At 49.0% G+C, this 12,172-nt stretch overlaps 1 long non-coding RNA gene across 3 annotated transcripts in view; it reads left to right on the top strand.

The window, feature by feature from the left end:
• Positions 1 to 5,961: 5,961 nt before the first annotated feature.
• The window catches only part of LOC102019846, an 8,665-nt gene continuing 2,454 nt past the window's right edge, over positions 5,962 to 12,172 (top strand). Inside the window, exons 1-3 of one of the 3 annotated variants that reach the window (XR_001235016.1) lie at positions 5,962 to 6,379; positions 11,352 to 11,433; positions 11,644 to 11,778. This is a non-coding gene — a long non-coding RNA (uncharacterized LOC102019846). Of the gene's footprint in view, positions 6,380 to 10,572; positions 11,434 to 11,643; positions 11,779 to 12,172 lie in introns of those variants that run through there. The other 2 variants (XR_261900.2, XR_001235015.1) reach the window with 2 other exon arrangements.

Here is a 12,172-nt window from a genome sequence, read left to right as displayed (position 1 = left end):
GCTGAGTTTCCACTGCTGGAAGGTTCCTTCCCCCACTTCTCTTTTGAGTGAGAGAGGCAGCTGAGAGCCCCCACCTCACCTTCCCAGTGACCCCAAGCCATGGCTGAGGACAGAGGGAATGAGGTGCTAATGCCCGTCCTGCCTTGATTTTCCCCCAAGGCCTGCACATCTGGTTTCCATTTTCTTCTGCTGCAGGCCCAATCAACAGAGCCTTTCTTTCTGCATCTTCTGGAAAACTGTGTCCAAAGGCAAGGTCCACCTGCAGTTCTTGGTCCACTGGGAGTCTGCCTCCAGTGGTCATGGCTGCTGTGCCCATGGGAGACACGTGGGAGGCAGTGGGCCCTAGAGGATGGTTTTGGGGGAATTCTGGATCCTTGGGAAAGGGAAAGAGTGGAGCCACCTAAGAGGAGGAGGCATTGGTGAGAATCAGGGAAAATGAGAGCGTCCCTCCTGCCAGCTGCGAGGACTCTTGGAGGGAGGAGGAATTCAGAAGTCTCCTCCACTCCCATTCAAGGTGTGGAGGCTGGGGAGAGCGGACTCTGCCACACCTTCAGAGCCTTCTCTCTCTCAGAAAGACCCTTAGGCAGAGAGAGGGAGGGAGGGCCCTGCCGATGTCTCTTTTTATGAGGACAGTGCACTGTGGCGAATGGAAACACTGGCTCTGGGTTTCATGGGCCTGGGCAGAATCTTGGTCCTGCAGCACCCCAGGATTATGGAACTTCTCTGAGACAGTTTCTTCTGCTAAGCGGGAAAAATAAAGCAAAAATTGAACAAAAATAAGCAAGGCATTTGTCCTAGCACACAGGAAACCATTAATAATAAATGGCAGCAGACATCTATTATCCATCCATTCTCCACCCATCCATCTATCCATCCATTCATCTATCTATCTATCCATCCACGGAATCATTCATCCATTCATCTATCAATCCATCCATTCACCAGTTGAACCATCCATCCATCCATCCATCCATTCATCTATCCATCCATCCACTGTATCTACCTACTGAACAATCCTGCCCCCATCCATCAATTCAGTCTGTATGCTGGATAGGATCTTAAGAGTCCACCTGGCCCAATAGGTCTCACATGGGGTGGGGGACTTGTTTCCTGAACTGCTTCTGGACCCTCCCCAGAGGTACTAATTCACGGAGGCCCTAGAACTTTCACGTTAAACAAGCTTTCCAGGTCGTCGGATAAATTCCAAGAACACTGGCTGAGAACTTCATCTCATTTTGTTTTTGTTTTGGTACTGGGAATCAAACTCAGGACCTTGTGCTGCTCATCTCAATTTGTCAAGAAGGAAGCTGAGGCAGAAAAGGTGACTCCCTCGATTGTGTGACTGCGGTCTAATCAAGGTAGCACCTGTAGGGATTCTTTCTCCTCCCACAGCCCCCACCACCTTCATGAATGTGATGTTGGGGGTGAGTGTGACCAAGAGGCCCCTGAGGGCTGGCAGCCCCTCGAAGTCCCCCTTTGCCTCCCCCTCCCCACCACTGCCCTGACTCCCACACTGAGCCTGTCGGAGAGCAGGGATTTATTCCACTGGGCTAGATTTCCACCCTTTATTCCCTGAATTATTTATGTCCCTTGCCTTTTATCTCCTTCCTGGCTGGCCTGCATGGTCCATTATGTCGCTCTGGCTATGGCCACATCAATCTCCAGTCCTGGGAGCAAAGCCCCCACCCTTCCCCACACTCATCATTTATTTTCCAGGTCTCCATGAGGCCTGGTGGCAGCTGTCCTGGTGGACAGTCCGGCGGTGTTCTCCTCAGAGAGGGCCATTGTGAGGTCACCTTGGGACCATCGGGTCAGACGGGCCACAGGCTGCTTGTTTCAGGCCCAGGAGTGGGGTGGTCTTTCAGGAAGTAGCATGGCAGCTGGTACAGTGGGTCTGGTTGTGAGGACTTCAGAGATGACACATAGTCCTGCCAACTCCTTGAATTTAGACCTCTGGCTTCCAGAATTATGAAAGAATAAATGTCTGTTGTTTTTATGTTTGTGGTAATTTGTGACAGCGGCCCCAGGAAGCTAACACAAGGAGGAAATAAATTTCTTTATTGCACGACTTCCTTTATTAGCTAACGTGCGTGAAGAAGGGGTGCAAGGTAGAAATATGACAAGACGCATTTGACCAGGAAGCACCTGTCCACAAGAACCTGTCTTAAAGGCACACTGCTTTGAGGGAGGCTGAGCTGTGACTTGGTGGGAAAGGTGGGGGGAAAAGGAATTGGGGGAACCTCCCCAGTGTGACCTTTCCTGGAATGTACAGGGTGGTAGAGTCTGGGGCACTGCCTGCTCCAGGTGCCGGTGCCATGCAGTGAGAGACATTTAGGGTCACAGGCAAGGGTAGTCACCACGTAGCCTGGTCCAGTCCCGGAGAGCATTGGGGTTAGGGGACTGCAGGGAGGAGCTGCTGGAGGAATCTGTCCCCCAGCCCACCTTCCGGCCACCCCATCCTCTTCTGCCTCCCAAAGATGGGGGCCTCTGTATCCACACAGTCTCCACACAAAAGAGCCAGGAGTGCTGGTGGTCCAGGGAGCTCAGGGTTAACAATAATGATAGTGATTCCAGTTATGATGTATTGACAGGGTAATAAGTATCAGATCCAGTGCTGAGGACTTTATGCATTTTAACTAATTTATTTCTCACTAGCCCATTTTACTGCTCATTACAGGGAAGCACAAGAGAGGTTGAGTAGTTTGCTCCAAGACACAGATAATAAATGGTAGATTAAGGATTGAAACCCCAGGTTAACTGTCCTTAAATCATGGCATCACTGTCTCCCTCCAGATGCAGGGACTCTGGGGCATATGCCAGGTATGGAAGAATGAGTCTGGGAGGAGATCAATCATCCACTCATTCTTCACCCAATATTGTTACTGCCCGCCTGTGTGGCTGGCCCATCTCGGGCCCCAGGAGCCCTTGCAGAGCCTAGTGAGGGAGGCGATGAGGACACATAGCCATCACACCAGAACAGCATGGCTGTGGGCAGCGCCTTGCATCTAGCATTAGGGCTCAGAGAATGAGCCCAGGACTTGGTTTCTCTTTTGCTAACTGAACTACGTTTACCAGGGCAAAAGGGAGTCAGCCCAAAGGGAGGGAGAGTCAGGCTGGAAGGCGCTAGAAGCCTCCAAGAAGATACCCTCTTGGAGGAGCTGAGTCCACACGGCTGGGGCAGAGTCTGGGGTGGGGCAGGAAGGGGAGCCTCACCCCAACCAGAGGGTGGGTGCCAGAAGCGGAAAGAACTTAGACTCCCTGTCTCTCCAGCATCCCCCTCTCACACCAAATGCCCGCAGCTCCATTCAGCAGTCCCACTGTGTTCCAGACATTTTGCTCTGTGCCGCCTGAGCGATCCCCCTTCGCCCTCCCAAAACTCTGTGAGGTGCAGGTACTGCAGCCTGAGAGAGATCAAGGACACGCACAGCCATGCTCCCTGCCTGTGGCCTGCCTGATGGACACTGATCTTTAACCAGGGGTGGCCTTCAACATGTCAGGGACTCTGACCCTCTGGGAAGCCTCTTGCCAGGGAGCCTGGCTGGTGAGCTGCAGGCACACCAAAGCCTCGCCATTCTTTTGTCCTTATGGTTTGGATTATTAATCACTTTGTTGGGGACTATGAGGCCTTTTTGTTCCAGTCCTCCCCCTATGGTTGTCCAGATACACGTTTCAGCGCTTTTATTTATAGGCCATTTTTCTGCTCAAGACCCTTCAATGGCTCCCATTTGCCTATAAGAGAAACCTTGACCCTCCTGCCTGCCTTTCACGGTTCCTGTACAGGTGGCTTTCTACCTCCCTAAGCAGGCTCTTCCCCACCGTGCAGCTTCCTCTCCATACCCACACTGAGCCAGGGCCTTTCCTCCCAAGGCCTTCTCTGGGCCTCTCCTCCTCCTGCAATACCTCCTCATCTTCTCTCCCGAAATGTCCTCAAGGCTTCTAAAGCCCCACCTCTGCGGAGAAACCATCAGAACACACCAGACCCCACCCCCACCCCCGTCTGTTAATGCAGGTCCACAGCCACATGGCAATGGTTTCTGGTCCGGCTCCAGCAGCCCATCCCACCCACCTCTTCACCGGCCTTGGCAAAAGGCCGCGGGGCAATAAAACTTACCTCGCCAGTGTCAGGAGCCAGTGTTTCCCAAATGTCACTGTGCCCTCGAATCAGATAGGGGTCTTGTTCCAATGCAGGTCGGGAATCAGGAGGGCCAGCGTGAGCCCGAGACTGAATTTTTAACAGGCTCCCAGGCAAAGTGAGCCATACCTGGGGGACCAGGGCAGTAAACCCAGCCCCTGCTTCTCAGCCCTGGGACCTGAAAGAATCACCATGCCCTGTGCCACCCCGGGTTGGTCTCATTCCACTGGGAAGGGGAACAGGCACTTGCACATGTCCAGAGCCCTCAGGTGGGTGACACACAACCAAGGCTGAGGTTTTTGTCCTGGCAAGTGAGTTTTCTGTAGCTGAGGTGCTTAGGTCAGAAGTTCTTGGAAGATAGACGCTTGGTTCCAGAGGCAACAAGCAGGCTGAGAAGGCAACATGCTGTAATGTTTTGTGGGCAGGCGGCCACTCAGTGTTGGGGCATATGGAGCACACGGGACAGAGCAGCCACTCCGGATGTCCCAGCCCCAAGATGCTGCTAACCCTACCCTCACCGCCCACCCTAGGCATAGACACATCACAACTCAGGAAGGGACCAGGAAGTGGCCCAAGGAGCGTTTTCCCAAGAGCTCCCTCTTCTAGCCCCCCAGCCCAGCTGGCACCCATGGGCCAAGGACTCTCTTCCTGGCACCCAGGAGAAGGTTGCTGAGCCAAGTTTGAAGGCACAGGGTGCCCTCTGCTGGATTATCGGAGCTGTTTCTCCCCCGGGACTCCCAGGCAGGAGGAAAAGGGGATTCCCAGGGTACAGATGGGCAGGGAGGGCATCTGTACTTCTCCCTCTAAACCTCCCTAAATGGGAAAGGCAGAGCAGGGGTAGCTGTTCCACATTCCATGCCTTTTTTCTGTCTGCTGATTCCAGATTCCACAGAGCCAAAATCATATCTGATGAGGGGTCACAGGTTGCACCTTACAAGGATGGGTCGCATTTGTTCACACAGCCAGACCCCAGGCAGTGGCTCTTTCTGCTTCCTACTTGTCCTCTGCATTATCGCCGCCATCTGCATTGCCCTGCAATGGCTCATACTTGGAGGCAACAGGATGGACACTGGCTTCTTCTGTGTCCCCAGGAGGGCTTGGCTGCCCTGAGCACCCACAGTTCCCGCTGTGGACGCCCTCACTTGGTGTGTGAAGCTCAGGGTCTGTGGGGGATCAGTGTTAAGATCCATGGTGATAGGACCTAGAATTTTTGTTTGAGGTTAAGGTTGGGGGTCAGCCTTGGGCTGGGGGTGCTGGGTCATTCTTACAAGGTCAAGGTTCAGCCTGTGTCCAGGGTCCTGTCACCAGGTGGGAACCAGTGGCAGGTCCATCTCATTCATGGCATAGCCACACATCTGCCCACAGCCAAGGAGTCCTGTGTCTGTCAGGCCCCGGCAGGAGAGGGGGAGAAAGAGGTCCTGCCTGTTTCCCCCAGCGTTCCCAGGAGGACTGCTCCAAGCCTTCATGATGCTACAGACCAGTAGTTCAGGGGTCCACACACCAGGCATCAAGCCATCCCTGGGCTTGGTTCCTCATGGGGAACTCAGGGTGAGGCCATATGGTAATCACCACTGGCCACAGAACAAGTCCAAGTGAGGGTGGCAGTACTGGTGAGAGGAGGAATCAGCATTATTTTGGGTAAAGAATTAGCCTGGTAGCATATAGAGTAGTTAAAGCTACTGTAGACCAGGGATCTGCAACCCAGGATCTGAGCAGGGGTTTTGTGACTCCTGCATGGAGTCACACTTCCCCTGGAATCATGTGGGAGGAGTGCATGACTCATTTTCTGTGGTTCCCGTCAGAACGGAGGTCCATGACAAAAAAACAAAGCAAGCAGCAGCAACGAAACAATGCTTTAGGATGCTTGCCTGGGCCCATCCCAAGCTGTTGATAAACACTTTTTTTACAGCTTTATGGGGGATAACTGATGAACGATAACCTGCACATATTTAAAACGTCCACTGTGACAAATTTTGACGTCTGCACTGTGAAATGGTTGCCACAATCAAGATAATGAACCCATCAACCCCCTCAAAAGCTGGTCTGCGTTCTGTCACTAGAGATGAGTTACGTTTTCTATAATGTTCTATAAATGGGACAATATAGTGTGTAGTTTGGGGGGAGTCTGATTTTTTTTTTCACTCAGCCTAATTATCTTGCTGATCGTCTGGGCTATCGTGTGTGTCAAGAGCTCCTCATCTTTCATTGCTGCGTGGTTCTCTATCGTGTCTGTATCGGTCATCTGTGGTGGGCATTTCAGTTGTTTCGTTTTTGTCTCTTACATATAAAGCTGCTACGAACATTTGTGATTGCATAGTTGTGTAGACACATGCTCTCATTTTCTTTGATAAATACCCAGAGGTGGGAAGAATCTGCCACGGTATATTCAAAAGTGGGGGACCGTTCTCGACAACAGTATGTGCCTCCCCATGCTGGCCAGGGCTTGGTGTGGTTAGTCTGTGCACCTCAGTTTTATCCATCCTAGTGGTGTAGTCACGTCTTTAACTTGCTTTTCCGTAATAACAAATGATGCTGGTCATCTTTTTGTGTGTTTATTTATGTGGCAGTGTATCTACTTTGGTGAACTCTCAGTTTAAACTTTTAGCCATTTTAAAAACTGGGTTGTTTGTTGTCTTCTCGAATTATAAGAGTTCTTTATCTAGTGTAGATACAAGGCCTTTGTTGGATAAATAAATGTACTGCAAATGTCTTTCCTAGTATGTGGTTTACCCTTTCATTTTCGTGACCATATCTACTGAAGAGCAAACTTTAAAAATTTTGATGAAACCCAATTTAGTTTTTCTTTTATAGTCTGTGCTTTTCCACATCACATTTACAAAATCTTTGACAAACTCAAAGTCATTAAGATCTCATCTATGTTTTCTTCTAGTAGCTTTGTAAGTTTACATTATATTATATATCTATGACCCTTGAGCCAATTTTTATATATTGCAAGCTATGAATACAAGTTTTTTTTCTCCTTTTCTCTTTCATCCTTGCCTCTTCTTCCCTCTCTCCTTCCCCCTCCTTTTCCTTCTTTCCTTCCTTCCTTCCTTCCTTCCTTCCTTCCTTCCTTCCTCCCTTCCTTCCTTCTTTCCTTCCTTCTTTTCTCCCTTCCTTCCTTATGGGTATATAATTGCTTCAGAACAGTTGGCTGAAAAGATTATCCTTTACTCATTTCCTAGCATTTATGTTAAAAAGCAACTGACCATATATGTGTGGATCTACTTTTGGACTCTATTGCATTCCATCAATCTATTTGTCATTATTACAAAACCATACTGTCAATATAGCTTTATAATAAGTCATAAAATCAGATAGAGCAAGTTTTTTTTTAACATTGTTCTTTTTAAAAATTGTTTCAATTGTTCTAGGTCCTTTGTATTTTCATAAAAATTGTAAAATCTACTAGTCAATTTCTATCAAAAAACCCACTGAGATTTTGATTGGAATTCTATTGAATCTACACATCGACATTGTGGAAAAATTGATGTCTTTACAAGAGTAAGTTTTCTAATCCACGAGCACAGCACATCTTTCCATTTGTTTAGTCCTTTAATTTTTTTCATTAATGCTTGTAGTTTCCAATGTACAGATCTTACCCATCCTTTGGCAAATTTATTCTTAAATATTTAATAATTTTTTCATGTTATATATGATAGTGTTTTCAATTTCACTTTTTGAAAGTGTTACTAAGTATAAAAATACAATTGATTTTTTTCTTCTTATTTCACAATACCTAATATATATTTTGGTCCTTACTTACACTTTCAGTTTCCCACATCAGAGAAACAATGTGGCATTTACACCTCTGTCAGATTGACTTCACTTAAGAGTATATTTTCTTTCTTTTTTTTTTTTTTTTTTCCCTCTGGTACCGGGAACCAAACTCTCGACCTTGCACTTGCCAGGCAGGCACTTTGCCGCTGAGCTAAATCCCCAGCCCCTCACTTAAGAGTATATTTTCAAGGTGCATCCATTTACCTAGGACTGTCTCAGGCTTATCCTTCTTTATGGCAGAGTAGTATTCCATTGTATAAAAAAATCTTCTTTATCCATTTATGATTGATTTTTTTAAATATTGGGCCTAAGTTACATATCCTTCAGACTCAATAATTCTAGCATCTTATTGGAGGTTCTACTGGATTATCTACATAGACTATCATGTTATCTGCAAATAAAGAAAAATTTGCCTCTTCCTTTCCAACCTGGATGCCTTTAATTTTGTTTTCTTGCTTTATTGCTCTGGCTTCACCCTCAGTGCTGTGTGTAATAGGAAGCAGGACAGTGGACACCCTCGCCCTACCTCTAGGCACAGGGAGCGGGCAGGTGTTCAGTCCTTCTCTTATCCTTGGCTTTGGTTGGCTTGCTAAGCTCAGAGAGGCGACCCTTCATGACTGGCTGGAGGACCTGGAGTTGGCCCTGGGCACAGAGCCTTCCTTTCTGGTGTTTGGTGTGTGTGCCCCATGAGCCCATGAGTGCCTGGAATCAGGGACGGTTGTTCCAGCACTGAGCCTGGTATGGTGCTAAGCTGAACAAATCCTCCTGACCTATGGGGCCTCTGAGTCACTCTACAGGGTCTGTGTGTGTCTCTTTGCCCCTTTCCTCCCGTACCCGAGCAGCCCAGCTTTACTCCTGGCCTTCTCTCCTCTTCTAGAAACCTGAATGGAAAGAGACATGAAAGAAAAACGCTCAGGTTTCCCAGCATCGGGCTCCTTTCCCTCCTGTCTGTCCCCATTCAAAAATAAACCTGAGGCGGGAGGGGAAGGGTGATGGAGACAGGAGGGAGCTGTTAGCATCACTCTGCTTCCAGGCTGTATTTTTAGGGCTGGTATTTAGGCTTGGCCTGGCGACAAGGGGCTGGGAAATGCGAGGCATTTCCTCTTCCTGTCAGCCGAGACACTGTGTGTGTGTGTGTGTGTGTGTGTGTGTGTGTGTGTGTGTGTGTGTGAGCTCGCGCGCGTGTGCGAGGGCGCTGCCACCTTCCCACTTAGCACCTCCAGAATAGCAAGCAAAATACACTTCCTCCACGGCTCCTCCTGCTGGCCCCCGCTGACCACAGCCCTCAGTCTCATCTTGGGACACTCTCAAGGTCCTTCCCAGACCACTGGGTGTGCCAGTGAGAGCAGAAAGAGGGGCCCCTTCTCCCCTCTGTCTGAGGCGTCCCTGTCCCAACGCTGAGCAGCTCACCAGCCTCCAGTGGGCTGGCCTCTGTGCCCTCTGATGTCCCAGGGGGGACATTTCAGGAGGACTCCATGGTGCCATAGCAGCCTCATTTATGCATGACTAGCTGTGTGTCACGTGTGAGTTACTTAGCCACTCTGTGCCTCAGTTTCCCCATGAGACTGATGATTGATAAGGGTGTTGAGAGGGTTCTGTGAATTTATATGTGTAAAGTGGTGAAGAGCTTAAGATAGCGCTTGGCAGGCAGGAAGCACCTAGTACAGGTTCGCTGTTTTTGTTTCTTTTTTGTGGCACTGAGGACGGAACCCAGGGGCACCTATCACTGCCCCCTTTTCATTTTATATTTTGAGACAGCATCTCTCTAACTTCCCCAGGCTAAACTTAAACTTGTGATCCTCCTCCCTCAGCCTCCCAAACAGGTAGGATAGGCGTGTGCTATCAAGACCAGCAAGGTTAGCTGTTCTTGTCCAAAAGTCCACTTCATACCCACCTTGAGCATGGGCAGAGGCAGGGGCTGCGATGGAGAACTAGACAGGCACTATCTCATCTGCAGCTCCTTCAGCTGGAGACCTGGGTTCTGCCCTTGGGAACTGTAACTCCTAAACATGCAGCGTTGTGGTGTGACGGATCTCCCTTACCCACTCGCTGCAAGCTGACAGAATGCATAGCCACAGACCGGAGGGTATTGGTGTTGCAGGCACTTTGCGAGGCTCCTTGGCTGGCTGATTTTCCTTTGTAAAGTGATTTCACTTCTCAGAGCCTCTTTCTTTTTCCTTATTTGTAAGATGAGAGGAAAAATATATGTCCCAAAATATTATTCAGCATTAAAAGGAAATTCTGACATGGGTTACAACATGGATTGACCCAACAACATTATGCTAAGTGAAAAAAGCTAGTCACAAAAACAGTACTGAGTAGTATAGGATGCTGAGTAATACAGGGTATAGAATAATTGCAGACCTGTGAGGTATCTAGAGTCATCAAAATCTGAGGAAGTAGAATGGGGCTGTGGCGCTTGGGGAGAGGTGTAGGAGGTTATTGTTTAATGACTGCGAATTTCAGCTTTGCAAGATGAAAACAGTGCTGGAAATGAGTGGTGGTGATAATGTACAATATTTATTATAATTTTAAAATTTTGGAAAAAATGAGAAGGAGAGAGTTAAAGTAAATGACCACTTAGGTTGATATCAACCCTTTTTGTGCAAAAGTGAATTCTCTCCCTGTGTCTCTCTTCCTATTGTCATACTTTTTCTCTGTACGGCTGTCAGAGTTGAGTGTTCAGGCGCACATGTTGTACACTGCATAACTCTACAGAGTGCTATTGTCCAGTACTCCAGCGTGGATGACAATTCCTGGAGCTGGGCAATGCACAACATGTTCATCTGCATAACTCAGACTGTTTCTAATCTATCTGATGTGAAGATAGTCGCTAGTGTCTCACCTCCTGGGTGTATGTAAAATGGAAGGGGTACAGCATCAAACAGGAATACCAAACAGAACACACCTGGTCTTTGGAGCTTGTCTGTAACTGGTGTTTTGCTGGGAGTGTTAACAAGCACTCATGGGCACTCCTGGTCATTCACTTCATAAATCTGTATTAAACACTCATGGGGAACAGGGCAGGACACAGTGGAGAGCAGGGTTTCTGTCGAGCCCAGCACAGTTCGAGGACACAGATAAGACAAGCCAGTGTCAGAGGGCGTTACACACCACGAGGACCGTGACAGAGAGCTGGGCAGGTGGGGAGAGTGGACGTTGCCCTGGTGATGAGGGAAGGCATCTCTGGGGAGTAACATCGGAGTTGTCACTGAATGACAAGAAAGAGCCAGCCAAGTGGACGTGGGGGCTGTGTCCTCCTAGGTCTCCTCACCTGAGGCTGGTGGGGGAGGGTGAAGCCACCGCATGTTCTTGACTTCTCTTTGTCACTTGCTGTCCTATCTCAGCATGCCTCTCTACGTCCCTTCACCTGAGAAGAAAGTCCCCCATGGCTTTCCTTCTGGAGAATAAAGGTGACAGCTGGTGACTCCTCTTTCAGACCTGAGCTCTTCCTCTGCCCTTCCCACTACAGACCCGAGGATGGAGGAGTCACAAAATTCTCTTCCCAAGGGATGTTTAGGGTATGTCTCCCCAACCTGGCCAGCTGCCACGTGGATACTTAAGGGTCACCCAGATGGAAAAAAGCCTACTGGAGGCTGCCCTGACTGCGCTGATAGGAAAACTGGGATTACTAAGTGGGGTTGTCAAAGAACAGAGCTGTTTCCACCAGAGCCAAGAACATTGGTAGGGGCATGGATGCCCCAGCCCACCGGGGTTTGAACCCTTTTCAGCTGCTTCCTGCTGCAGGGTTTGGAGGAAGGCACTCAGTCCCCCTGCATCTCAGTCTCCTCATTCCTGCTAAGAGGAAGAGCAATGGCCTCAGCCCCTAGAGCACCTGCAAGGACTTGTGAATATCTACAGTCAGCGTAAGTACAGCGCTGGGCCTGCAGGAGCCCAGGTGTATTCATTCTGTGCTCTCCTTAAGAAGACTTTCATGCTGGGAGCTCTTTTCCAACTCTACAAATACAGTCCTGGTTCATTTACAAGAAGATGGCCTGGAAGGGACAGAGCAAGAAGGGGGAGTAGCTGAGCATAAGACTGGGCTGGTCCCCCAACCCCATGAGCCAAGCCTAAACACATGGGATCTGTGTTTGTGCCTCTGACTAAGACAGTTTCTTACTGCATTCAGTCAGCAAAATCTTTCATCCATCTATCCATCCATCCACACACACACCCCCAACCCATCCATCCATCCACCTGCCCACCCAACCACCCACTCACCCATCCATCCATCCATCCATCCATCCATCCATCCATCCA

This window comes from Chinchilla lanigera, unplaced genomic scaffold (assembly GCF_000276665.1).
Source record: "Chinchilla lanigera isolate Chin_1 unplaced genomic scaffold, ChiLan1.0 scaffold00036, whole genome shotgun sequence".
Taxonomy (NCBI): domain Eukaryota; kingdom Metazoa; phylum Chordata; class Mammalia; order Rodentia; family Chinchillidae; genus Chinchilla; species Chinchilla lanigera.
This window is presented reverse-complemented; position numbering and strand designations above follow the sequence as displayed.